The sequence below is a fragment of the Schistocerca nitens genome, chromosome 7 (assembly GCF_023898315.1).
Source record: "Schistocerca nitens isolate TAMUIC-IGC-003100 chromosome 7, iqSchNite1.1, whole genome shotgun sequence".
NCBI classification, from domain to species: domain Eukaryota; kingdom Metazoa; phylum Arthropoda; class Insecta; order Orthoptera; family Acrididae; genus Schistocerca; species Schistocerca nitens.
Window position 1 is genome coordinate 480,880,152 of NC_064620.1, and position 27,873 is coordinate 480,908,024.

Consider the following 27,873-nt stretch of genomic DNA (forward strand, 5'->3'; position numbering starts at 1 on the left):
TCTTCTGGTTGGAACGAGCAGTCACGTTCAGTAATTTTTAAGCTCATGGCAATCGACAAAACGGTGCTCTCACCAGAGACCCTCTGACTATAATTTTAGTTGTATATCTTAGATCACAGACTGCTGACGTCACTCAGCGGGAACCGTTGACCTGTGACGTAAGGGGTCGCGGACCACTGCACGCGCCGGGCGGCCGGTCCGGAGCCGCCACGTATTAACGTACCATTTCAACTGGCACGATGACATCAGCCGGTCGTTTTTTTAAACCCTCTGCGGCATTCCGCTGTCAGACTTTCTCCCCGTCGATGCTCGAAACTGAAAAGCACCGAACGCCAGTCTGTACCGGAATGTGCCTATATGTTGCTATCGCGAAGCTACGCTTTAATGAGCTACTCTGTTAAACAGTTCTCCACAACAAGTTGTGCTCACTGCGTTACTATTTATTTGCTAGCCCCTTCTGACAGGTCATCGTTGCCGGTTACCAAAGAATATTTTTCAGGATTTGTTTCCTGTATCTCGTATTTCTGCTGCGACGTGTAATAATGGGACTGAATTACCACCCGCATCAAAGGTCGAACAATTTGTTCCTTGTAAGAATTACTGGCGAATTAAACAGTGATATTTATTTTTGATACTTATATAGTGAAATGCTCACTCGTTTGCTTTGTATTACTCTTGGAAACGGCTCTCTTTCGTCATCATTTCAAGAAAGACTAGAGACGGAAATGTGCTGCACAATGTGTGTTTGTACTTCTGAATTTAAAAGCGCCTGCGTGAAAAATTTGAGTTACTGGCGCACATACAAAGATATCATCATATGACAGATCATAACAAATACAATTGGTTAGGTACGAGTAGGACTCACACACTGTGGGTTCCACAAAAACGTGCTGGTATACTGCTTATTCTTGGTGTTTTACTGTCCTCGTTAACACATAACAGTAAATTGTATATCGCACTGAACTGATGTCGGATCGCTCTATCGATTATCTGCAGAATATCCACAGAATAGAGACGTGGTGGAAGGAGGGTGGGGATGGGATGTACCTGTTTTTACGTCAACCATCTGCCTTATATCTTCACTTCGCGCTATGTCGCCTACTGTTAATCCAATACGTGCTCTCGAAACCTCGCGTAACTGCTTCAGTCCTTGCTCATCTTCTTTTCTGAGACTACAGTCTTCACTACCACACATAACACACCGTTAAACACCACGTTATGAGGTCTTGGTGTTACCTATTTCCTCATAGTTTTGCCAAGGTACCCCCTCAGAAAACCACTTATAGCGATGTATTTTCGCATATTTTGAAGCACGTCTGAATTTTTGTATCCTTTTTCTGTCCCATGATATTTAAACGAATTTATCTGTTCTGTTATTTCTTTATCACTATTTCCGCTCTTCAAATGTGTTTCTCATCCATTGCCATTATTTTTGTGTTGTTTACGGATTTAGTCATTCGATAAGTGTTATCTATGAGACGGAACTATGAGCCTCATGAAAAAAGGGTGACCCGGCTGAGTCCCTCAATTTGACTCTTAGTCTGCTCACGAGGTGTGACCATTAATTGCACGCGTTGATCACATAGGCTGACGTGGGGATCAATGAACTATACTTGACAGGATGTATCTGGAACATCTTAGGTGATTAGAAAGTTAGTAGACAGGAATACAATTAAATACTTAGCTTTAATTCAGCACCAGCGATGAACGTCGATCTTGACTTTGTACAATAATATTTACAAGTGCAGTTATAGAATGAACTGCGAATACTTCTGTACAATTCTGATTGTTTTTCACATATAGATCAACTGTCAATGCATAAACTGTATGTGGCACCTGGCTAGGTCGTAGCTACTGACTTAGCTGAAGGCTACGCTAACTAGCGTCTCTGAAAATGAGATCTCTGAAGCTACAACAAGTGAACCATCCCTATTGAAGTCGGCTGTAGAACTGGGCAGTGCGCTAGCTTGTCTCGTGAGACCAGCCGAGTGGCGGCGCTCGGACTGCTAGCGTCGACAGTTGCGCCTCGCGAGTCCTATGTGTACTGACGGACCGCGGCCGATTTGAAAAATGGTTCAAATGTCTCTGAGTACTATGGGACTTAACTGTTGAGGTCATCAGTCCCCTAGCTTAGAACTACTCAAACCTAACTAAGGACATCACACACATCCATGCCCGAGGCAGGATTCGAACCTGCGACCGCAGTGGTCGCGCGGTTCTGGACTGTAGCGCCTAGAACCGCTCGGCCACCCCGGCCGGCGGCCGATTTGAAGCCTACAAACCAGCAAGTGTTGTGCCTTATGGCGACACCACAATAAGTTCCTGAAACTTCAATTTAGCTACTTTTTCTTGTAAATCGGCTTGAGTGTCTGCTAGGTGAATCTGGTCGTAGGCAAATAAAATAGTACTAATAATTAGCCATGCGGGATTAGCCGAGCGGTCTGAGGCGCTGCAGTCATGGACTGTGCGGCTGGTCCCGGCGGAAGTTCGAGTCCTCCCTCGGGCATGGGTGTGTGTGTTTGTCCTTAGGATAATTTAGGTTAAGTAGTGTGTAAGCTTATCGACTGACGACCTTAGCAGGTAGGTCCCATAAGATTTCACACATATTTTGAACTAATAATTTTTCCCTTACCAGTTCCTCTCTCTGGGAGTTTTCTGAAAACTTTGTCGATATATACTGGCTAGAAATCCTAGGAGTCGTGAGCTGAATTTTCCCTGGTGTTTCGGCAGGTATTTGCAGTATCGTTTTTTCCAGTGTGTGGTTGGAGTCAGTTCAAACAAATGCTGCTCATCACAAATTTCAGGCGACGCCTATTGTTGATGGAAAGCGCCAGTTTGTTTCCCGTTGCAAACAAAATAATTTCTGAAGAGGTGTATTATTACTTGCCCGTTCGATAGAGCGGTCAAAAATTAGTCTAGTGCGATATGCATTATATCGGTACGTAGTAAGAGGGACAGTAAAACATGACAAATTAACAGTACTCCTATAGCGACTAAGCAGCGCTGTTACTGCATGCCCGTATCAGTCAACGCGGGCCAGAGCAGTGCCGTCGTTGCTGGACTACTGGTTACTCTTCGTGTTTTGCTGCCCCCATTAATACCATCGACAAGACGAATATTGCACTAGACTAATTTTGAAACACATTTTAAAAATATTTTAATTTGTAATGGGGAACAAATCAGCAGTTTCGGTCCATAATGGACGTCGCATGGAAGACGTGATGAGATTTCTTTCGACTGACTACAGCTACACTTAGGAACAACGAAATTGCGAATTCCTGCCGAAACTGCAGAGAAAATGTTGCTGACGATTCTTGGAAGAGATATGCAGGGACACTGCAACACCAACAGTCACCAGTACCCCAACAACGACTGAGCAGCGCTGCTGCACGGTAATACCAGTGTATGTGGGCGACAGTGGTGCTGTCACTGCTGGACTACTGCTTCATTCTTCGTGTCTTTATATCCTGTTAACACACATCAATAAAACGAATATCGCATTGTTGGGAGACCCTTGGTTTAGTGCGTGGTTCACAGTCAATACCTCTTCAAATGGTTCAAATAGCTCTGAGCAAAAGTGGTTCAAATGGCTCTGAGCACTATGGGACTTAACATCTGAGGTCATCAGTCCCCTAGAACTTAGAACTACTTAAACCTAACTAACCTAAGGACATCAAACATACCCATGCCCGAGACAGGATTCGGACCTCCGACCGTAGCGGTCGCGCGGTTCCAGACTGAAGTGCCTAGAACTGGCTCTGAGCACTATGCGACTTAACTTCTGAGGTCATCAGTCCCATAGAACTTAGAACTACTTAAACCTAACTAACCTAAGGACATCACACACATCCATGCCCGAGGTGGGATTCGAACCTGCGACCCTAGCAGCAGCGCCGTTCCGGACTGAAGCGCCTAGAACCGCTCGGCCACCCCGGCCGGCAATAGCTCTTCGTTTATAACTTTTGCTGTCGTACAGTGCTTTAATGGAGTTCAACACATTTATATGTAAATTCTAGTCATTAAGTACTGGCTGTAGATTCACCATTCGTACGTCGGGCCTGGTGGTCTAGCGGTAAAGCAAGTGTCTGGGAAGAGAGAGGTCGTAGGATCCGTCCTCTGTCGGACCACGAATTTTTCAGTCTTTGTTTCTACCTTGTCTCCACCTCTCAACGATGTGAGGATTCGTCAGAAACAACATTTGGTTCGGGTTCCACGGTAAATTGTAGGCCACTTCCTGCAGCTGGATAAGTGGGATGGATTAGGGACACGCAAGTCTGCGAAGTGGAAGTACTTCATTAGGCCATTGAGCTATACTGAAATGATCGTTCGGCATTGTTGGCCGGGGTGTTCGGCCGCCGAAATTGCAAGTCATTTTTAGCTGACGCCACGTCGGCGACTTGCGAGTCAATAATGATGAAATGATGATGAAAGACACACAACACCCAGTCGTCTTGAGGCAGAGAAAATCCCTGACCTCGCCGGGAATCGAACCCGGGACGTCGTGCGCGGGAAGCGAGAACGCTGCCGCAAGACCACGAGCTGCGGGCAGAGCTATACTAAATTATTATTACTATCACGCGTCCTACCTTATCGTAGGCCTCTTCCGTTTTTTGTATCAGACGATATTCTGTGCTCAGTAGACTCTTCCATTCATCAGGTATCGCAATTCCTCGTCACTTCGACTACGTTCGCAGCTGTAGTAAAACTGGTAACCTTACAGCTAGTGCACAGTGCAGGGTGCTACAGCCCGTAGTTAGCGCACCGCCGAAAGGTACTGCAATACTCGCCCTGCGGGCAGAGGATGCAGCCGCAGCACGCGAAGCCCTGCCCTGCCGTGTCGGATATGTATGCCAACCCGCCCGAGGCGGTGTGCGGGCATCCCTCCCACCGCGGTACCGTTAAAACCGACCGACCGCCGTATTTAAAGTAGTTCAAAAAATTCCCTCACCTCGCCTCGCCCTGTCCGGAGCCCGTCACGAAGAGCACAAAAAAAAAGCAACGCCACCAGCCGCAGGAGCAACGGTAGGAAGAGACCGAGAGCTCAGGAGAGAAAGAAAAAAAAAAGGGCAACACGCGAGCGGCCAGCCCCACACCGCCTGCGGGCGTGTGTCGGGCCGCACTCTGCTCTTGCATACACGGCCTGCGCCGGCCGCCGGTCGCCTGACCGCACCGCTTCATCCCTCCCCCTCCCGCACCCCGGGGCGTCTCGCCGCGTTTCTCATTAGGCCCCTGCGTAATTCATAGCCAAGAAATCACTCCTAATTACAGTGCGCTGCGTTTCGCCTCCGCATCCCCCATTACGGGTATCTCGCCGCTATCTTTTTTCCGCCTTTTACTCCTGGAAGAAGCCCGGCTGCCCATTCTCAACCCCGTTCCGTCGTGGCTCATTTTCTACCCTTCCACCTGCCCCTCATGAAGCGCGTGAACCTGCTTCTCTCCCCCCCCCCCCTCCCCTCCCACCTTTCCCCCTCCCGCTTGCTCCCGATTCATTTTTAATTTTCCCGCTCCCGCTGCGGCTTAATTTTAAATGACCTTGCCCCATCGAGATTCCTCCCTCCCGATTATTTTTAATGGCGTTATTAGCATATCGCTACGGCCTGAGCGCCTCCGAATGTATACATAAGCGGGACAGGTGCTCTGGCGGTATCAGTTAACGCTATTGATTAAGCTCCGTATCGACGCGACTTATCTTCGTAATGGATCCGTCTCTGCGTAATTCCTGTCGCAGTGAGACACGGGAAAGGCGTCAGATTCTGTCGATAAACTGTGGAATGAGGGGTCACGAGTAAACACGGGGCTAAGGAATCGATGAATTAGCCCGACAGTAGTTGCCCCACTCCTTCCCTCGACACCCCCTCTGTCACGAACCCACACACACACACACACACACACACACACACACACACACAATTAATCTCTCCTACACATTTTAACACTGTCAGAGGTCGGTAAACGCAGGCCAGTCGATGAGCAGAGACCGCATTGGTAGCAACTCAAGAGCGTTCTGGGCATGTTCCCTGCTTCGAGCGCCTTTACCAACACCATTTTTTGCACCAGCTACACTGCTGAAAAGACCAGTACCGTTGAAGGTGGTTGCAATTGAAGCACTTTTTTCATTGCTTAGGCCACAAATTCGTATACACTTCAGGTCACACCAGTTATAAATTCCTGTCACGCTGAGAGAGAATGCAGTCGACCAGAACGTTTCCAATGCTTACCTTTGTGATACCTGATGGCGCCGCTGCCGCGTGGTAGAAAATCCAAGTTCGAGTCCCGTACCGATCACTGGTGTGAGATTTAAATGTTGTTCCCTGCAACATGTATCTCCGGAATTACTATATTTACTCTGAAAATTCTAAATTCATGCCAATTCCGAACCTCTACCTGAATACCAACCCAGCTACTGTTATTTCGTATTTATTCTCCATTTCCAGGCCCTCGACTTTCAATTAATATGTCCAGCCTGAACGGGAATATATATAATGTACGAGTGCAGGTAGTGACACATGAACGACTACGTATGGAAGTATACGACTTCCAGCAATTCGTGCAAGGATAGCCGAAGCGGTTAACGCGATCGCTCGCGTAAAGCATGAAATATATGTTCGAGTCCCAGTACGGCACGAATTTTCACTGTCCTCATTTCAATACATAGTCAATGGTGATTCATATTCGCCACTGCACCGTACTTGACAATAACACAGGAGCTGCAATTTCGTATTTCATTAATCATCACGAAAAACCATTCTGAGATCGTGACGTTTGGTGATGGTGTTAGCCCTTCCCTATATACTCACCACGTATTGCGACACATTTTTCCAACGATGGATCACTTGGCGGGGAGCTTGGTTGTCTCCATTTTCGCCGTCCATGAAATCTCCCACTTGCCAATTCACCTCACCGTCACTCTAAAATTCCTACCAGGCAATGGTTTCTTTGTCTGAGGAAACAGTATGAAGTCACTGTGTGACACTACAATAGATTACGATAGGGGGGGGGGATGGGATGAAGCAAACTTTGATATCACAAATATGTATCACGAATGTCTGTTCGCTGTCCAGAAAAGCACGAGATTTTCGTAGTACCCTCCCACGACGGGTGCCCTGTACGGGCATAACCAGTTAGCACACAACATTGTAGTTCTCAGTCTGCTCTGTGCCCAACACAGTACTGCGGTCTATACTAATACCAAGGACAGTCAACGAAATGAAAGGTTCTATTTGTTGTATTCCAACACATACTTTTCAATGTTTTATTGGGGGACTGAGCATTTTAAATCAAGACACCGGCACTTTTCGACCACTTTCTGAACAGAGGGTGTCCGTGTGGAATGAAACTAGTCGTGGCTTAATAAATGCACCTAAAGTAATAGCTGCCGTTACATTTTTTTCGTTAATCAACTGTCTAAGCATGAGATGCTCAAAAATTTTCAACATCATCTTTTTCCGCCTTTTTCTAGGCTGGTGAATCCACGTGTTTCCAGCGCTTGCTTTCTCCTTCACCACTAGGTCGGTAGTTGGGAGGCTAGACAATTCATCTGGACAGGCCTGAAACAGCTGCAACATTTCAGCTGCCGCTTTAGTTACCCTATGGTAGCGATAGTGGGAGACGGCAGTACAGGGCAGGCAATTTAAAATTAACCAGGAAAATGTATCATGAGCGTTAAGAGAGACATCCCATGGGGTAAGCTGAATTGCCTATCGTCAGACGTATTGAATATTTCGGCGTCAGGATTATTTTCCCCTTCCTCTATATTCACAGTCCCTTCACTTAATACTTACCGATCGAGGCGGTGCAGTGGTTAGTACACTGGACTGGCATTAGGTAGGAGGACGATTAAGACCCCTCGTCCAGCCATCCTGATTAAGTTTTCCGTGATTTCCCTAAATCGCTTCAGGCAAATTCCGGAACGGTTCCATTGAAGGGCCACGACCCTTTTCCTTCCCCATCGTTCCGTAATCCTATGAGTCCGATGACGTCGCTGTTTGGTCCCCTCCCCCAAATCAACCAACCAACTTAACACTTATTTCTAAAACTCCATAAGTAGGTTTCTGAATCATAGAACCATTTTCATATCTACCTAAGTTGCCAGATTCTTTGTACAGGATGCTTAATTCATCAAGTCTGTGGAAGCGAAAGGACATGTCGTGCAGCTGAATACATTATGCAAGGAGTTAGAAGACGATTCTGAACTGGATTTTCGTTGGATGACGTATTACAAAATGTATTGCTGTATTGAGTGTACAAGGTACATGGCTATGTATGCAGATCTTGGACGTGTTTGTGTGGGAACAAGTATCTGTTACCCCGTAATATTAAAGATTTTCTTTAAATATGACACACTTATCACTGACGCAACTGTAAGAATGTTACTAAGTGTAGGGATGTTAAATTGGTTCAAATGGCTCTGAGCACTATGCGACTTAACTTCTGAGGTCATCAGTCGCCTAGAACTTAGAACTAATTAAACCTAACTAACCTAAGGACATCACACACATCCATGCCCGAGGCAGGATTCGAACCTGCGACCGTAACAGTCGCTCGGTTCCAGACTGTAGCGCCTAGAACCGCACGGCCACTCGGGCCGGCGGATGTTAAATTACTTATTTACCTGTTTCCTTTGTTAGTATTGTTATGACAGGCTTTTGAAGTGACCATAGGTGAAAGTGGCCAGTAATATAATGTATTACACGACGAGGTAAACAATTAGACAGCCTAAGATGGATATTTAAAATGTTTTTATTGTTCAAAAATTACGCCGAGGCTGTGGTCCCACACATGAAGAAACCCCGTAAGTATGTTTCCGCGTGATAGCTGACATCTGCCGGCAGCTGTGGCCGAGCAGTTCTAGGCGCTTCAGCCCGGAACCGCGCTGCTGCTACGATCGCAGGTTCGAATCCTGCCTCGGACATGGCTGTGTGTGATGTTCTTAGGATAGTTAGGTTTAAGTAGTTGTAAGTCTAGGGGACTGATGACCTCAGATGTTAAGTCCCATAGTACTTAGAGCCTTTTGAACCATTCTGAGCTGACGTCTGTTAAGTATATACCTGTTAGTCTTATTTGATACGGGTCCCCGACATTTGAGCACTTCAGTTGACTCGTTTCGTTTCTAACAGTTGGCGCTTATGGAAGCACGTAGAAAAGTGTCGCATTAGATGGTGGTATTTGAAATATCGTAGTGGGGATTACCAGCTGAGATTTGAAAGTAGTTACCCCGTCTTGTTCCGCTCCGATTAAATGAAAAACCCGCACGTTTAATAGAATCGGTGAAAGGAGATACTCGCCACTGTAAGTTGTAACAAGTGCGGCGGCTTCTATCGGTAGCAGCAATTACTGGTGGTGAGGTAGAGAGAGAGAGGATGCAGGAAGTAATTGGTGCCGGCCAGTGGAGAGAGCAGTCAGCCTGCGAGTGTGTGTGTGTGTGTGTGTGTGTGTGTGTGTGTGTGTGTGTGCGCGTGTGTCAGAGGAGCGACCGCAAGTGTCGCCGCGTGGTTCGCATCGCGTCGCGTCGCATCGCATCGCACGGAAGCCGGGCTGCGCTGCGCAGCACCGAAACCCGGTCCGACCTTCTGCGGCTTGCGGACTCGTCTTGTAGTCTTGTGTGACGCGACCCCCCCCCCCCTCCCACACCAGCTGGGAAATGGGAGTCCAGCTGCGGTCGCGACGACTCGCGTGGCGGGCAAGGTCCGCGGGCTGACCGAGATGCAACTGCGCAGTTACTGGCCGACGTCTAATGTAGAGCAGGCCTGGTGCAAGGGCGTGCGGTTTTATCCCTCGCTGCACCCGTCACTCATAATTAACGAGCCGCGTCGATCGCCAAGTACATACATACTCCGTAGCCTTCCTCGTAGCAGAGCGGAGAAGGTCGATTCCACGTGCGACTGTTCATGTCAGTATTTCCGGAGAGACCACCACCTACATCTTTACGGCTGGGGGTACGCAGTGGTCCGGTATTTTTTCTCCGTACTCTCTACCGCCCTCCCCGTTCACCTGCGCCGCATCATCACTTGATTCCTTCTACATCTGCACGGATATTCTGCGAACCACATTTTAAGGGGGTTGGGACGTCAAATGGGCGGACTTGGGCAGGAGAGACAGCACAAGACATTTTAATTTCCACTGTCCAAATTTTTAGAAATAAATTCATAAAACTTTGTCAGTATGACCAGGAATGATTCAGGATTCACACTCATAGCAGTGGACATTCAAAAGCATGTTGTTGTGGTCTTCAGTCCTGAGACTGGTTTGATGCAGCTCTCCATGCTACTCTATCCTGTGCAAGCTTCTTCATCTCCCAGTACCTACTGCAACCTACATACTTCTGAATCTGCTTAGTGTATTCATTTCTTGGTCTCCCTCTACGATTTTTACCCTCCACGCTGCCCTCCAATGCTAAATTTGTGATCCCTTGATGCCTCAGGACATGTCCTACCAACCGTTCCCTTCTTCTAGTCAAATTGTGCCACAAACTTCTCTTCTCCCCAATCCTATTCAGTACCTCCTCATTAGTTACGTGATCTAAACCATAACAAAAAAATTTTTTATGTCCAGAGAACTTAATAATAATTGAAGACGTTCCTGACCAAGGAACACCACTCCAGTCTGCAGCTACTTCACAGGAAGCGGCCAAGGACTCGTCTTGCGTACGTGCGACACGAAATTCCAAAATATGAGTTTGCCTTTGTGTCGAAAAGAAAATTAAGCGCAATTCAAAATGTCACTCTAGCCTTCCCTGCTGCTACAAGTAGGTCATACTAATTCAGTTTTGTGTTTTACCGGTAACAATACTGTGTTCGCATTCTTCTTTAAGCCATGAAATGTATGTACAAGATCAAATAGCCAAATTGTAAAGTGTTTTTGTGACGAAGAAAAGTGAGTACTTTCTGTAACAAGTACTTCAATTTCAGTTCTGTTTTCACTGTTTTCCGGTAAGAATATCCTGTGATTTATTTCGTAGTTTTGTTCTTTCATTTGCAAATGCGTGTTAATTAATAAAGGCTTCTTACTTTTTGCCCTTTCCACACTTTGCGTAAATGGTACTGGTCATTGTCTATAATGCCAAGGAATCGTATACAGTGCCTAGGAAATGTATGTAACTTGTTCACAGAAAACTTATACTTCAAAGTTTGCCCAAAACCATCAGATATTCAATACGTTACCTAGGCATTCTATAAAACATGCTTGGTTTGGGCAAGCATCATACAAACATCAAAGACAGTATTCTGATGTGCAGTTTTTCATCGACACGTTTTATTTGCCGATATTTTTGTGTGCAAGGCTGAAGTGTAGGATCCAGTTAGGGTTGATAGTAAAATATCGATATATAGATACTTTTCCAGAAAATATCGATAAATATCGGTGATATTTCCCCTCCGATATATCGATACACCGATATCAAAACGGCACTATTTTTTATTTTATATTATATTTTTTTCACAATTTTCGGAAAAATTTGCAGCTGTTGTTTTGAAATTGTAGTAGGACATAATTTTACTTTCACTGTGTGAAGAAGTCTCAATACTTTTTGAGCTTTGATCACGTGCAGTCTTTCTCTTTGACTGTTTGAGGTATATGTATGTGGTACGAAAGAAGAACACCGATTTGACTGGGGGAGGGGGGGGGGGATGGCGGCGTATATCGAATAACAAGATTTTATATGTCAGGAAACAACACACCAGATTGAATTTAGAAACGATTTGTAACGCAACTAGTGTAGTACTTCTTCACATCGACATTCTTCAAAAACAGCTGCTGAAAACGATGGCAAAAATCTAAATGACAAGATTAGTCGTTGCAGTGGGCGGAGACATGTTAGGGGGAAATGCTGATTTAGTCGGCGCTCGGCGCTATCAGCAGGAACTGCAACGTTTAGCTTCACCAAGTAACTTTGATATTACATCTGCTAGGCCGCTGGCGTCTGCAGAAATGAAAAAAAAACAACAACAACAAAAAACAAAAAAAAGGAAAGTCTATATGAAATATTCCTGCCAAATCCGATATGTGACGAGACCGAACGACGAAACCTTCTGACACCTTTTATTGTGCCACTTACCTGTAGTTAACATTGTTAGCAAAGTGGTTACCGCCAAGCGTGAACGTGAATTCTTTTGCTTTCAATTCTTGTTCTAAGTGGGATAGGCAGTCTGCTAACTTATTGATATACAGAATAGCTAACAATAAATCAGTACTTAAATACATAGCTCTAAAACTGGCAGTAGTTTTACAATGTTCAGCCGATGTTTTTATAGACCGGGGTGTCGGTATTTTTTCCATCGATATATCTTTATTTCTATTCAGTTTTCGGGATATCGATAGCCGATAATGATATTTCGATGGATATCGATATATTGCATACAGGATATTTTTAAAATTATCAACAGTCCTAGATCCAGCAGGTGGCAAAACAGTATTGTAGTATCCGATACACGACTTCAGCTGTATGTAGTACCCGATACACGGCTTCGTTCGTAACAAGAACAAAACTACTAGTACGGTAAATAACACAAGACCTGCGACGATTTATCTGCACATCAGTTTCTATGGGTCCTGGCAACGGCCTTGCCGCAGTGGATACACTGGTTCCCGTGAGATCACCGAAGTTAAGCGCTGTTGGGCGTGGCCGGCACTTGGATGGGTGACCATCCAGCCGCCATGCGCTGTTGCCATTTTTCGGGGTGCACTCAGCCTCGTGATGCCAATTGAGGAGCTCCTCGACCGAATAGTAGCGGCTTCGGTCAAGAATACCATCATAACGACTGGGAGAGCGGTGTGCTGACCCCACGCCCCTCCTATCCGCATCCCCCCTAGGGATGACACGGCGGTCGGATGGTCCCGGTTGGCCACTCGTGGCCTGAAGACGGAGTGCTAGTTTCTATGGGTCGTTGTGTCTCCTGCAAGCGAAGCCTGCGTTTGCTAAATGCTGAGGCTTATCAGATAATCATACTAATAAAAATTTTGATCAGTAGAGAACGTTCGTCAGAAGCCGGTATCACAAGACCTGTGTTATATTCGGGTCACTGTCCGAACTGTAAGCTATACGCAAGATGACTGTTTGCTGGTATGTACGGGGTGCGTTACAAACACTCATTCGGCAGAGCGGGAGCAATACAGTCAGGATCGTTCGGGGAGGCATACGTGATGGGCCTTAATGAGCGGGGTACAGCGAGACGTCGAAGGCCGGTTTTACAGCCCGGCCCGGGAAAAAAAGCAGGCGCTGCGGGCGGCTGCGATGCGGTGCGTACATCAGGTGGGCGACGCCAGCCCGTGGCAGCTCCCGTGGCCAGCTCAGCCCGCCCCATAAAGCAAGGCTCGCCCCGTGTAATTACGCTCCGCGACACGGTAGTCGGGCCGCGCTGCGCCGGCGCTGCCCGCGTCTGACGTACGTTACGAGGGGCGAATCCCATCCCACGCGCCGGGGAGGTCGGCGCCTTGGGCTTCCTCCCGGTCTTCCTGCACACGCGGTACACGCTTGCTTTCCTCACTCTTTTCTTTTATTTCTTGACAGTCCTACCGAGCACCTCTTATAAGAGCCGCGTAAATCCCCCACCCGCCTGACTGCACGCCTCGTGCTGCCTCACAAACTCGACAGCCTATCACACAGGTGCCAGCATTCAGCTGATATACTGCCAGGCTACAGAAACTGATTTCTGTTTCCAGCTGCCCTCGGGCACAGTCGTAGTTCCTCTTATCTTGTTGTATGGAAACAAGAAGGTACCTGTTATAACAGCGACGATGTAAGCAATGGACGTCACGTGGAAAAGGTCTCGAATAATATGTTTATAGGTAATCAACTATGTGTGGCGTGGGTCAAGCGAGAGAACAGCACTTGTCAGTCGGTAGTCATTCAGTTACTACATTAATTCTGCGTCCGTAATTTGGGGCTCGCTTAACTAGACCCTACGCTGTAATCGAAAATACATTGGTGTCTAAAATTGAAGCAACAAACCGCTACTCCCCCTTCCTGTGTCCAGTTCACGATACAGTCATGCACACTGTCAACCAGATGTACGTACATCGTGTTCTACACGGAAGATGGCATTCTGGTCAACGGACAACCATGGGACAGAGAAGACTCTCTGCGGTGGAGGGCCATAGGAAAAAGGAAGCAGGAGAGTCGAAAACTGATTTGGCTCGATGGCTTAATGTGAATCGCTCTGTTCTTTCTCCGATGTGCCGACGATTTATAAAGACCGAAACTGTATCCCGAACACCAGGGGAGGGCCAGTCATGAGTGACTTCAGAAGAGAGGGTCGTTACTTAGCTGTAAGGCCACGACATTACCGCCTTAGCACTGCACAGCAAGTGGTACGTACGTACGTCTTGTACCGAAGGAAACGGTGTGCAGAAGCCTTCGGCTGGTGGCCGTTACTGTTGGAGACTTGCTGTAAATCTACCTCTGACGCGTCTTCATCGAAGGGAACGTTTAGAGTTGAGTCACCAACATGACACCTGGACGGTCGAACAGTGGGTCAATGTTGTCACAGGTGGGTCTCGATTTAGTCTGGAGAGTGATTCTCGATGTATTCGTATCTGGAGTGAACGTGGAACACGATTTCGGGACCCAAGCAAGGTGGAAAGAGACCGAGATCGAGCAGGATTCCTAAGGCGTGCGCGAGAATTACGTTTACCACTCGAATCACTCTTCATGAAATTGTTGGGGTGAATCGGCAAGGTTCAATTGCTGCCACAAATCGTGACGAGATGTTGGGGCCTAATCTGTGGTTGTTGCGAGGTGCTGCAGCCCAGACATCGTATTGATGGACTATAGTGGTCGATCTCATAGAGCACTGGTCGCTGATGATTTCTTGAAAACGGAAAATATTGCAAGCATGGCGTGGCCTGCTCGCTCTCCCGATTTGAATCCCAGAGAGCATGTCTGGGATGCACTAAGGAGACACGTTGCATCACATCAGCATCCACCGACCACTCTCCAAGAGTTGCGACAAGGTCTGCAGGAAGAATGGGCGTTATTGCCTTAACGTGAAACTGACGACATCATTCACAGCATCCCCCGACGTTGTCAGGCTTGTATTGCTACCACAGATGAGCACACCCAATACTGAGTACATTAAACAGTTGTGAGAATGCGTGTGCAAATCCGTTAAGTTGGATGAAACGAAGAACATTTTTGTCTACCATTATGCACATTGTATTCGTTTGCATTCTGTATTCTTTACATTGTTCACACGCTACTATCATTTGTTTGCACTGTTCTGTGGCAAAATAAACGCAACCTTGGAAAGTTTCCTTTTGTTGTTACAATTTTGGACACCAGTGTATTGTACTACGAATACGGAAAAAAAATCACATCATACGCAGTAAATTAGTTACATTTGCCTGTACAACGTGGAAAAGGGATGAAATTTAATCTCTTAGATTTTCTCGGTCTGTTCACTGATTGACGTTGAATCGAATTGTTGAATCCATTTCTGTCCACGATATTTTGACGACCGACCCAATCTTCTTCTTGTGGTGCTGTGGACTCGGTGGCTGGACTCCAGCCAGATGGTGAACTATTACTGGTGGCATGTTGTTACTGTAGTTACAGCCGTGTTCGAGTCCGCGGTCGTCACTGTTGGGTTGCCGGCAGAGGGTGTGCATAACGGCACATTTCGCAGCACATGAAGATGACGCCTGGACTGGTAGCCGAAACACCCTACTCTAACAACAAACTCGATTTTGGAACGTTGTGGAAATGCAGCTTCGCCTAATGCCTGAAATGCGTTATAACTGCTACCTGCATGGGGGCTCCTACGGGCGATTAAAAGCATTGTGGGCAAGAGGCACGTACAGTGAGAACACATCACACAGCACTGCCACACACAGACAAAGAATTTTCGTCACGTTTGTGTTAGGAGTGGGTACAACCGACGGGTTAAAACGAAACCCGTATTTTAGTTCTGAATAACCGGTATTTTTCTGTATTTGTTTGGTCTCGGTTAGAAAAGGTTTCTTTTCTATTTTCTTTCTAAGGGCCGGCTAAAAAACCGGTAGATCAAATTTCCAGAGCAGCACTGCTAAAATTTTAGGTTTTAAAATAAAACTTTTTCTAGATTCGTAAAAGTTCAAATGGTTCAAATGGCTTAAAGCACTATGCGACGTAACATCTGAGGTCATCAGTCCCCTAGAACTTAGCACTACTTAAACCTAACCAACCTAAGGACATCACACAGTCTGGAACCGCGCGACCGCTTCGGTCGCAGGTTGAATCCTGCCTCGGGCATGGATGTGTGTAATGTCCTTAGGTTAGTTAGTTTTAAGTAGTTCTAAGTTCTATGGGACTGATGACTTCAGATGTTGAGTCCCATAGTGCTCAGAGCCATTTGACATCACACACATCCATGCCCAAAGCAGGATTCGAACCTGCGACCGTAGCAGTCTCGCAGTTCCGGACTGAAGCGCCTAGAACCGTTCAGCCACAGCGGTCGGCTTAAAAGTTCCTTTGCCTTGAAATTCTTGGTTATTATTGAATGTGCAATACGCAAGACTGTTTTATTTGGTACTTCGGTTTTACGTAACTTGAAACGTGTAATGTAAAAATCTGAAGGAGTCTTAGAATTTTTCAACCTTTCTTTGATGTCTCTATATACTACCAATAAGAATTCGGGAAGTAGAACAGAAACAGGGTGTTTTGAGTGGTTTTGATAGTCATTTTAAACTAGATATTAAAAAAAACGATATACCGGGAAACCAATTGTTTATCCGATAACCGTGATCCCTAGTTTGTGTACTAGTTCACGTACGATACCTAACTTGCAGATAGGGAACCATAAGTAAGCTTTATATGATATTTTACATAAATGAAAGAAGATGCACTGAAGAAGACACGTAAGTGTCAAAACAGAGAACGAGAAGACAGCTTTACACGATATTTTACAGAAATAAAAGAGGAGGATCTGAAGAAGACACGTCAGTGTCGAAATCTAATTGGGCAAAAAGAATTAAAAACAAAATAAAAGGAAAACACAGACTTTCGCAGGAGGCGGAGCTTTAAAAATGTAAAAGTAATTCGCAAACAGCGAAGAGCACCAACAGTAACTTCCAATACCAGCGAAATGATATTTCACCTGGCAAAGCAAGTAAGAGTTTGTTTCAAATGTTTACCTCATTCGTTAAGGTAAATATTGGTCAGCTATTTCATAACCACCTCTGAAGCACAAGTCAGTTGGAAGTTGAAAATACACGAAAAATTATTACGATCAGTTTGTAAATGCCAACATACACATACTACTCTGCAGGCCCTGAGGAATGCAAAACACAGAAAATACAGTTTAGAATATTTTCAGACTCGACTGTACTGGACTGATTTCAGACGGTGCCACGGGCTGTGAGCTCTTCCAAGCTAAACTACCTGCCGCTCAGATGGTCTTTAGCAGCTTCCCGCTGAACTCCAATTCACGGTGCCATATTGACGCTGCAACAGGCGGCCGTAACGAGAAATCTCGCACGCAACCTGGAGGCGTTTCCAATTTAAATATATATTAGAAATCCGGCTACCGACTGCTCCGCGGGAGTCAACAGCCGCGGGCGGTTAACTCAGATGGGCGGAAGCTCAGCGGCAGACAGCGAGGCATTTGTATGCGCCAGCTACAACTTCGCACCTTGCTACGCGCCGCTCTCAGCTCACCTTCAGACACGCAGCAGTCTCGTGCGTGGGATGACCTCACCGGCTGCTGCAGTCATGGACAGCATTCACTAGGCCCGGCCAAGTGAACAAGCCAGTGGTACAATGGGCAGGCCTAATGTTTTAGTTGTCAACTCCCGTGCTATTTGTAACACATAGCGTGTGTATGTGCGACTGTCTAATGTTGCCTCTGCAGTGGAATTCCCAAGCCTACATATTCCAGGCTTTCGAAATGTGGTGCTACAGCAGAATGCTGAAGATTAGATGGGTAGATCACATAACTAATGAGGAGGTATTGAATAGAATTGGAGAGAAGAGAAATTTGTGGCAGAGATTGACTAGAAGAAGGGATCGTTTGGTAGGGCATATTCTGAGGCATCAAGGGATCACCAATTTAGTATTGGAGGGCAGCGTGGAGGGTAAAAATCGTAGAGGAAGACCAAGAGATGAATGCACTTAGCAGATTCAGAAGGTACTAGGAGATGAAGAAGCTTGCACAGAAAGAGTAGCATGGAGAGCTGCATCAAACCAGTCTCTGGACTGAAGACCACAACAACAACAACATATTCCAGATTGGCAGAACGTATGTTCGTCTTTCTGTAGACCCAGCCACTCCCCCCACCTCTCACAAGTTAATAAATGGACACAAGTTTGCTGATACAGATTAGCAGTGAGAAACGGACGTCCTACATCCAGAAAAGCACTTTCAGTAAACGCTCAGTGGACAAGTAAATGGAACTCAACACATTTACTCTGAGTGTTCCCCTATCCGCTGAACTGGAGTGCGTATATCACCTGCTGAAGTACAGACGGATGTTGCACAGCACCGATGATTTGCTCGCTGGAGAGTTGTCCGCTGTGCACATGATGAACTTGGTGTACCCGCAATTCTCCGCCTACACCGTGATCGCAATATGCCGTCCGCAAACTCCTAGGGCTGAAATTATCTCAGCACAGGATACAACACAAGTCAAGATTTGTGTTTGCTCACTAGCCAAGAACAGAAGTCCGACTCAAGCATTCTCCCGTAAAGAAGCACTACATTGTGTGTCAGAATACACAAAGAGCTAAAGAATCGTCACTCGATTAAACAGTGTAAACAATCTGTCAAGGAGAAACGATGTCCCGAAATCCCTGTGTCAAAAGCAACACTCCGCAAAATCTAACTGCCAGACTCTCCACTTTGTCTCTCACGAGCGGAGTCTCTACATCGACCCCCAGAAGGAACTGTCTTCAGTCGAGCATGGCGGGGAAGTGTCCTCCATCGATTCGCAAATGAAAGTGTTCTCTCTATGCCACACCCCGCTCCTTCCTCGTCATGCAGTGTTTATGTTTGCGCCCACATAGGAATGAATTCCAATAGCCATTACAACAGCATTACCTCCCACTATATTAGTCATGAATCTGCCCGCCAATCGCTTGAAACTCATAATACCTTCAGAAGATTTTCTGGGAGTTCCCGTTTCCCCTCCTACAACTTTAGCAGTCCGACAATAAAAAACGAGTCTCCGTTTTTCGGCGGGAAGCTTACCTTGGTGCTTTCCTTTAGAAGATTCCTTAAGGGGGGTAGGACGTCAAACGGGCCGACTTGGAGCAGGAGAGGCACCACAGAACAGTTTAACTTTCAGTGCCTATACTTTTACAAATAAATTCATAAAACTTTGTCAGCATGACCAGGAAGAATTCAGGATTCATACTCATAGCACTAGAAGTTCAAAAACATAACAAAATAATTTTTTTTTAGATATGAAATTTCATCATTTTTTCACTTACTGTTGGCCGCATTTGTTGCTATAGGTACATTTTTCTCCACAAGTAAGGGAGATTCTTTGATGAATTTTGCACAGCATACAAACCATACTTACAGATGTATATAACTCTAGAATTTTCCAAATCTACTAAAAACTGTGGTAAAAATTGAGATAATTAACTACAAAATTTGATTTTTTTCTAAACATAAAGTATAAAACGTAACAGCTCATTCATTTTTTCATAAATTAAATAGATTATAGAGTTTCAGACACCTGCAAGTATGGTTTGTGTGCTGTGCAAAATTCATCGAACAGTCTCTCTTACTTATCAAGAAAAGTGTACCTATAGCAACAAATGCCGCCAATAGTAAGCGAAAAAATGATGAAATTTCACATGTAAATAAAATTATTTTTTTATGTTTTTGAACTTCCGCTGCTACGAGTCTGATTCCTAAATCCTTCCTGGTCATGCTGACAAAGTTTTAGGAATTTACTTGTAAAACTATAGACAGTGGAAATTAAAATGTCCTGTGGTGCCTCTCCTGCTCCAAGTCGGCCCGTTTGACGTCCTACCCCCCTTAAAGGAAGCTTGCGACTATCGTTTGTGACCCCACGCGTTCCGTCACACTACAATAATATCTTGTCACCTTTTTCCGTTCCCAACACTCTTTCTCCAGATGCACTATTCTGAAACTGCTTACGTCCCACCAGAGCGCCTACTCTGGCCATGCTATGGGGGTTCTGCGGCCTGCAGCATTGTAAACCACCACCTCCACACTCTGCTCTCTCTCAGGGCAGCAAATGTGCACCCCTACAGAAAATGAAAAGTCTCTTCCTAGTCTCTCTTCAGCCAATAGCTGCGTCTGAGCAGTGTGTGGTCCACTTCGCCCTTTCTGTCAGTGACCAGGTCTAGCTAACTACCAGACATGCAGTACTACAGAAATTGCTAGTGATGGTGCTAGCTAGTATCGGCTAATGGAGTGATTAATTATCCGATTGTACATCGTAAATGGTCATCTAATATAAATATAAGTCTGAAAGAATATTGAATATATGGTGGCAAAATCTAGCTGCTATCCATAATTATGACCTCACCTCAAGAAAATGAAGCTGCTCCCACGAAACCTGCTACTGCCTTTCTCTTTCCAATCATCCTCTCCAAGGATGGATGATGTCGCAGAGACGATAGTTGTGGATGTCTGCATTTTGACTGCTCGGGAATTTCACATTATACCAAATAACTTCATTAGTTTTTGCAAAAGAATATAGCGTAAGCGGACGTAAACTTTTTTAAGACGTAATTTATATCGTGTAAGATTTGCACGGTTGTTAGTGAAGCCCAAACGGTTTACTTAAGCATCGCCGGGGGATTTCCTCGAGTAAGGTCACTCCTCTGAATATAAAATATCGCCAATTTTACGATCGTCACGCCGGATATCAATATTTGTGAGAAACTGGAGTAGCTGACTGGTTAGTGTATCTAGTGTAATTTATTATTGACTCTATAGTGCGAAGCGACCTTGTATTTTGTGTTCCGGTTGGGAAGGAAATCAACCAAGAACGATACACGGATTATACTCCTTTTGGTATCCAACCTTGCTCCTCTGAAGTGTCCAACAAGTCAACAAGCGAGACGAAAACTTTATGGGCGATAAAGTGTCTAATTGACGGACGCATTTTAGCGACAGGAGCGTTCACGGTCCGAGCAGAAGGAATCGTTTGGGAGCGTTACGGGTGGTGGGCTTGTTAGGAGCGGCTGCTAAACACCCAGGTTCCCGCGACAGCCGGCCTGCATAAAACACTTTGCGAACGATCCGCTGCGCCTGCCCGGCAAAAACCAGCTGTCACCGCTCAGCTCCTCGCCGTACCACCTACCAAGTCCGTCCTCTCACAACATTCTCTCTTTTGCCCAGTTACTCCCGTACAGCACAAACAGCAGAATTTCTGAAAGTGAGAAACACGTCCACTGGCACGTATCAATAACGCCATACGGGCGACATTGAATTTTACTTTTAAACCTTTTTTTTATTGTAGTTACCAAATTACGTGAGTTGCTAGCCTCAGTGCTGAGCGCTATACAGGGCGAATATTAATAAAACCGACGTACTGTAGCGACGGATTCCTCACTGGAAAGGGACGAAAAAAGATTGTATGAACATGTGTCTGAAAATGCACGGTAGATGGCGTTGACGAATAATGACAATTCTTTTGACCACGTGATGTCTTTCCCTCGTGTGTTGCAGGCAGTGCGATTGACGCAGCGTACTGTAAGCAGCAGAACGGTCCGGTGTTCACGTCCGGAACAAGCCGAGATGTTTCCAGAATGAGATTTTCACTCTGCAGCGGAGTGTGCGCTGATATGAAACTTCCTGGCAGATTAAAACTGTGTGCCAGACCGAGACTCGAACTCGGGACCTTTGCCTTTCGCTGGCAAGTGCTCTGCCATCTGAGCTACCCCAGCATGACTCCCGCCCCGTCCTCGCACCTTTACTTCCGCCAGCAGGAGAGGTTCTGTGAAGTTTGGAAAGTAGGAGACGAGGTACCGGCGGAAGTAAAGCTGTGAGGTCGGGGCGTGAGTCGTGCTAGGGTAGTTTAGATGGTAGAGCACTTGCCCGCGAAAGGCAAAGGTCCCGAGTTCGCGTCTCTGTCTGGCACACAGTTTTAATCTGCCAGGAAGTTTCAAGCCGAGATGATGTTTGTGTACGGCCAAGCAGATGTAATCGGTCGAGAGGTAGCGCGACTATACCAATACAATCACAGACACCAATCACATTTCTAGCCCTTTTTGAGCGTCTATGTCATCATGAGTCCTTCCAGACAGACGAACCTGCAGGATCACGGCTGAGTATTCGTCCACCTGATTTGGATGACCGGGTTCTACATCACATTGAGACCAACTCTAGTACAAGCTCCAGGCAAGTGGCTGGAAATGAAGGAAAAAAGGTCCTATGAAGATGTGTCCGGAAATGCATCGTTAACACGGTAGATGGCGCTGACGAATGACAGTTCCTATTGTTCAAATGTGTGTGAACTTCTAAGGTACCAAACTGCTGAGATCGTCAATCCCTAGACTTAAAAACTACTTAAACTAACGTAAACCAACCTTTGCTAAGCACAACACACACACCCATGCTCGAGGGAGGACTCGAACCATTCGGCTGGTGTGGCCGTGCGGTTCTAGGCGCTTCAGTCTGGAACCGCGCGACCGCTACGGTCGCAGGTTCGAATCCTGCCTCAGGCATGGATGTGTGTGATGTCCTTAGGTTAGTTAGGTTTAAGTAGTTCTAAGTTCTAGGGGACTGATGACCTAAGATGTTAAGTCCCTTAACGCTCGGAGCCATTTGGACCATTTGAACAAACTTACTTTTATTATTGAGACTGCTCTGTTTCTCTCTAGTGCAAGTAAACTGCAACAGCCAATGGATTAAGACTTTAGATTTAAAAGTAGACCCAAAAACCAGAATTTCAAAAACGAAACAAAACTGTAATAAACACAAGGAAAATGAAAAATCTACAAGTGATTAACTCTGTATAAGAACCAGTTAATCTCTTTTTTTGAATTCAGGACAGTTGAAGACTTATGGATAGCTAAGAAAAATAATTTTGAAAAGTACAGTGTAGGCAAAAAAACTGTCCCAAAAATATTGTATGCAGCTTAAGACAGGCATACCAACATACGTCATCCAGACACGGAACAGATGATGAAAGTTGGGTTGCCTGTCTTAAGGTGCATGCAATATTATCTAGGTGAGTTTTATTTTACCCAACCTACAAAAGAGATGAGCCTGCAGTACTCTGGTAAACTAAGTCGCGTTTTGAAAAAAAAAAATACATAAGAAAAGATAGTTTCTCTTGCGTCTGTAAATGGAAGAGTACAGTCATGAAGTATTATCTGTTTTAACGTGCGGAAGGGAGACTTTTAATATGAAAATCAGGCACAAAATGAGGATTTCTCCTCGATCAGTAGAGAGATACAAGTTTGGAGTTAAAAAATGTTCAAATATGTGTGAAATCTTATGGGACTTAACTGCTAAGGTCATCAGTCCCTAAGCTTACACACTACTTAACCTAAATTATTCTAAGGACAAACACACACACCCATGCCCGAGGGAGGACTCGAACCTCCGCCGGGATCAGCCGCACAGTCCATGACTGCAGCGCCCGAGACCGCTCGGCTAATCCTGCGCGGCGTTTGGAGTTATTAGGACAGACAGGAAACCAAGCAAATGGATGAGGAAACAGAATGGAACGGAATATATAATGGAAATGAAATGGACGTTGATGGCATATTATTGCCATACGAATAGATCGTAGATGAACCAAGAAAATTATTTACTGGATTACGACAAATCAGAAAGGGCCAAGACGGCTATTTAGAGGAATGCGGATGGACGATACAAGAAATTATGCAGTACAACATGGTTAAGTGCACAGGAAAGACGGTAACGCCTGGGAAGGTCTAGGGGATGCTTTTATCCACAAGTGAATGTCAGCTGACTTACGGTGATTACAGGAGTGAATCATGGAAGCTATTGAAAAACCTTCAGTAGTGGATCCGTGGTTGTTTACCGTTCTGGAAAGAGAAGCCCTGTGTCCCGCATTTGTTACAGAACAATAGGCTAATTCTTCTCCGTAACCACACTGTAGTCGACTTTATGAACCATGTAAAGAAGAACGGTACAGCACAGTTCTGTAGTAATATGTAATCAATCACACGCTAATATTGAACAGAAATTTCAAGAACCACGGGACACGGCATTACAACACATACGATTGTATCTTATAGGTGAAATGCACATAATCTATGAAATCCTTAACATTGGGATCAAACTTTGCTATTAGATTAGTCACCCATTGCTCCTTTTCCTATGTTGTACTCGAGAATTTTCTGACCTAACTCACAGTTGAAAGTCAGCTACCCGTCGCCAACGAAGATTTCTGACAGTAAGACAGGAAACAAAATCGCACCGGTATTCTCAGGTTGCAGCTGCCTGCCGGCCGCGCCTCACGTAAACCCGCGTATTTAAGCGCGCGTCACACTCACCATCGACGCAAAGGGGCAGACGCGACAACGCTCACCGCTCAGACGCCACCAGCCGACCAAACCTTTTTACGACGTCCTCGGAGTCGCGAAGGTCTCTCGCATGTGGCGCCAAGCTTTTTTGTTAAGATGTTATGGTTACTGGCTCGGAGCCTTCTAGATCGTCGAACGTATTTCGAAAGAGCAGTGAGGTTCACAGAAGTGGCGCAACAGGTCCTTCGCAGAACTAAACTAAAAGTGCCTATTGCAAATAAATATACAGGGTGCTTATAATTAAACTGTCAAAACGATATAGAAATAACAACACTGGTCAGAATGACGTCAAATTTCAGCAGAATATTATTGGAGAAGGGGGAAAACGTGTGGCAGAAGAAAAATAAATAGCTACAAAGTGTAGCAATAGATGGTGCATTAAGCATCATAATTTCATAGTTGTCGAGTACAAATGACAAATGAATCATACAACAATGTCTAAGGTGTACGTCTGACGCTAAACAAACTGTACTATTCAGTGTGAATGGGTGTACAGGTGTGCTACTGTTAGTTACGTAAGCCGATCCACCACGGCGAGGTCATATCATATCGGATGAGAAAAATCGGTTTTTAATTGTCCTAAGGCCAAAAACCGCAAAAAAACATCAATCAAAATCAAATCGGATTATTACTTTCCGTGTGACTGGCGCAAAACATGTTCAATATGCTGTCCACCGTTTTCTGCAACGAGTTGAAATCGAGAAACAGCATGTTCCCCAACTGATCGAAGTGTTTCCGGGGTCACGTCCGGAATGTGTTGCGCAATGCGTGCCTTCAGTGCAGCTAAGTTTGCTCTGAACACGACATCTTTCACATAGCCCCACAGCCAGAAGTCACAGGGATTCAGATCAGGTGATCGGGACGGCGAAGCTGTAGGGATATGGCGGCTGGTAATTCTAGCATTTCCGTAATGGCGCTTCAGCAGCTGCTTAACTGGATTTGCAATGTGCGGAGCTGCGCCATCTTCCATAAAAATGATCCAATCCACAAATCCACGCTGTTGGAGAGCTGGAATGACATGGTTGCTCAAAAGACACTCATAGCGCTTACCAGCGACGGTGCAGGTAACAGGAGCGGAACCACCTGTCTCTTAAAAAAAAAAAATACGGCCTTCTGGTAAATGATGAAATGATGCCGTAACCCCGCACAACAAAGTGACCTTTCCAGTACGAAGTGGTACTGGTTGATTTGCGATTTTCCATTGCCCATATTCGACAATTCTGTTTATTCACATATTCTGTCACATGAGTTTCGTCTGTCCACAAAATCTGCAACGGCCAATCATTGTCCACTTCCAGGCGAGCAAGAAATTCTGAAGCAAAGGTCTCTCCTGCTGGCAGGTCAACAGCAAGCAACTCGTGCACATGGGTAATTTTGAATGGATAGCAAAGAAGGATATTTCGTAGGATTTTCCGCCCCGTGCTCACGGGTACGTCCAGTGTTCGGGCAGTTCTCCGTGCACTACGCATTTGCACACCACCACTCGTCTCCTGCCGCACTGCTGTGGCCACTGCTACTACTGACGTCGAATCAATTCGTTTCCTCCCTCTATCAGGTTGCACACCAAAAGAACCCGTCTGTTCGAATTTCCGAATCAGTTTTTGTGACCCACGGCAGTCATCGGACCAACGCATATTTCCAAACGCTTCAGTGTCCGGAACTTCTGCAGAGATACGTGTGCACAGTCATCATTCTTGCAATACAGCTTTACAAGCAGAGCGCGATCCTGCATTGAGACAGTCATGGCGAACGTCGCAGACGCGAAAGGAGAAAAAGCCGTGTAGACGGCGTGTTTATACCAATTTCAATGGGTCTGGAGCATGACAGGTGTTTTCATTTACGTATTCTGACCCATACAGCGCCATCAATTGATCAATTTTCACACTATTTTTTTTTTCTTCTGCCGTATGTTTTCACCCTTCTCCGACAATATTCTGTTGCAATTTGACGTCATTCTGACCGGTGGTGTTATTTCAACAGCGTTTTAATTTTATATATATATATATATATATATATATATATATATATATATATATATATATATATATATATATATATATATATATATATCAGCCCTCTAAATTTCTAAATATTATTTTATTTGAGCAACTAGTTTCGGCACTACGCTACGCCGTATTCAGACCTCTGTTCTTTCGGACATGTCCGATTGAACAGACCATACACAGACATGTGATAGACATTGGTAATTTTCTGAACGGATTTTAAGAAAATAAAAAGTTGCAAAGCTGTTTGTAAGCAGCCTTCATCATATGTTCAGAAAAAAAAAATTTTTTTTTTTTTGATCGTTGTACTTACTGAAAAAGAGAAGAAGATTAAAGATTAACGTGTAGTCCACGTTGTAATTATTGAGATAGTGCTAGGCAAGTACGCTTCATTGCCTTATCATCTTTCCTAATACTGAAAAGCAACTTAACCATGCGTGAAATATTCTTGCACCTACACACCTCTTTACGATTTCAATGCAAACTGTTCACCATGCCTGATAGTAATCACGCCTATGAAGATGGCAGCAGAGAAACGCTCAGTAAAGTGCCCTTTTGCGGCAGTTTGAAAACTTTATTACTGCTTCAGAAGCGACCCGCCGAGCTGACCTCTCACTGCCCTCTCAGGTCGTGACGCGGAAAAGAGGCTTCTTCGAGTGGGCGGTTGGTAACCCGCGCGCCAGGACACGACGTTCAGGTTCACTGAACGTCCGCGGTAGTCCCTGCGCGTCCTAGGCGATGACGTCCGCGCCGCTTACGGAAAGTCGCGCGATTAATTGCGCTAACACCAGCAGTATGAGGTGCAGGAGGCCGGCAGAATGGATTAACTCATCTCGTGTGACCCTGGGTCCGTTCCCTCTCACCCCGGTCCCACGACGGGCGACCACTTTACGGCTGGACCGACCCGCACGACGCCGGAGGAATCAGTAATGAGGCACCGCGGCGAGACCTTTTGTTTCGCTAGCAGAGGAGGGCAGAGGAACACCTTCCGTATGGCGCCGGCGGCTTCGCTTTTTGACCACCATAGCATTCGACATGTCCATCTTGTAATGGTACATGAATTACGTAACCATTATGGCACCTCATCTGAACCTCTCGATACCAGCACTATTGTACTGTGTTTCTGTAAAATAGTTAACATATTTCTGAGACAACATTCAGATTTGATTTTATTAATGTAGAGGTATTTTGATACATCGATATGTTTATATTGTAATCATATTCGTATGTGCAATCTTTCTTTTATCACTGTGATCTTTGACGTACTTGTAACTCTGATTTTTTGGGCGCGCAAGCAGAGTCGGACCTTGAGAAGGTGAAATCTTGGACGTCATGTTGGAAAGACGCATATTGCAGTCAGCTTATAAAATGTAAACTTTAACACTAAGGAAGATGTTTTCAAGTATGTTATGTATTGTGAAG

At 45.4% G+C, this 27,873-nt stretch overlaps 1 protein-coding gene and 1 pseudogene across 1 annotated transcript in view; both read left to right on the top strand.

Annotated features, from left to right (window-relative positions):
- Window positions 1-27,873, top strand: part of LOC126194888 (zinc finger and SCAN domain-containing protein 22-like) — an 820,246-nt gene that overhangs the window by 196,172 nt on the left and 596,201 nt on the right. The window lies entirely within an intron of this gene.
- Window positions 12,549-12,665, top strand: LOC126196718 (5S ribosomal RNA; annotated as a pseudogene).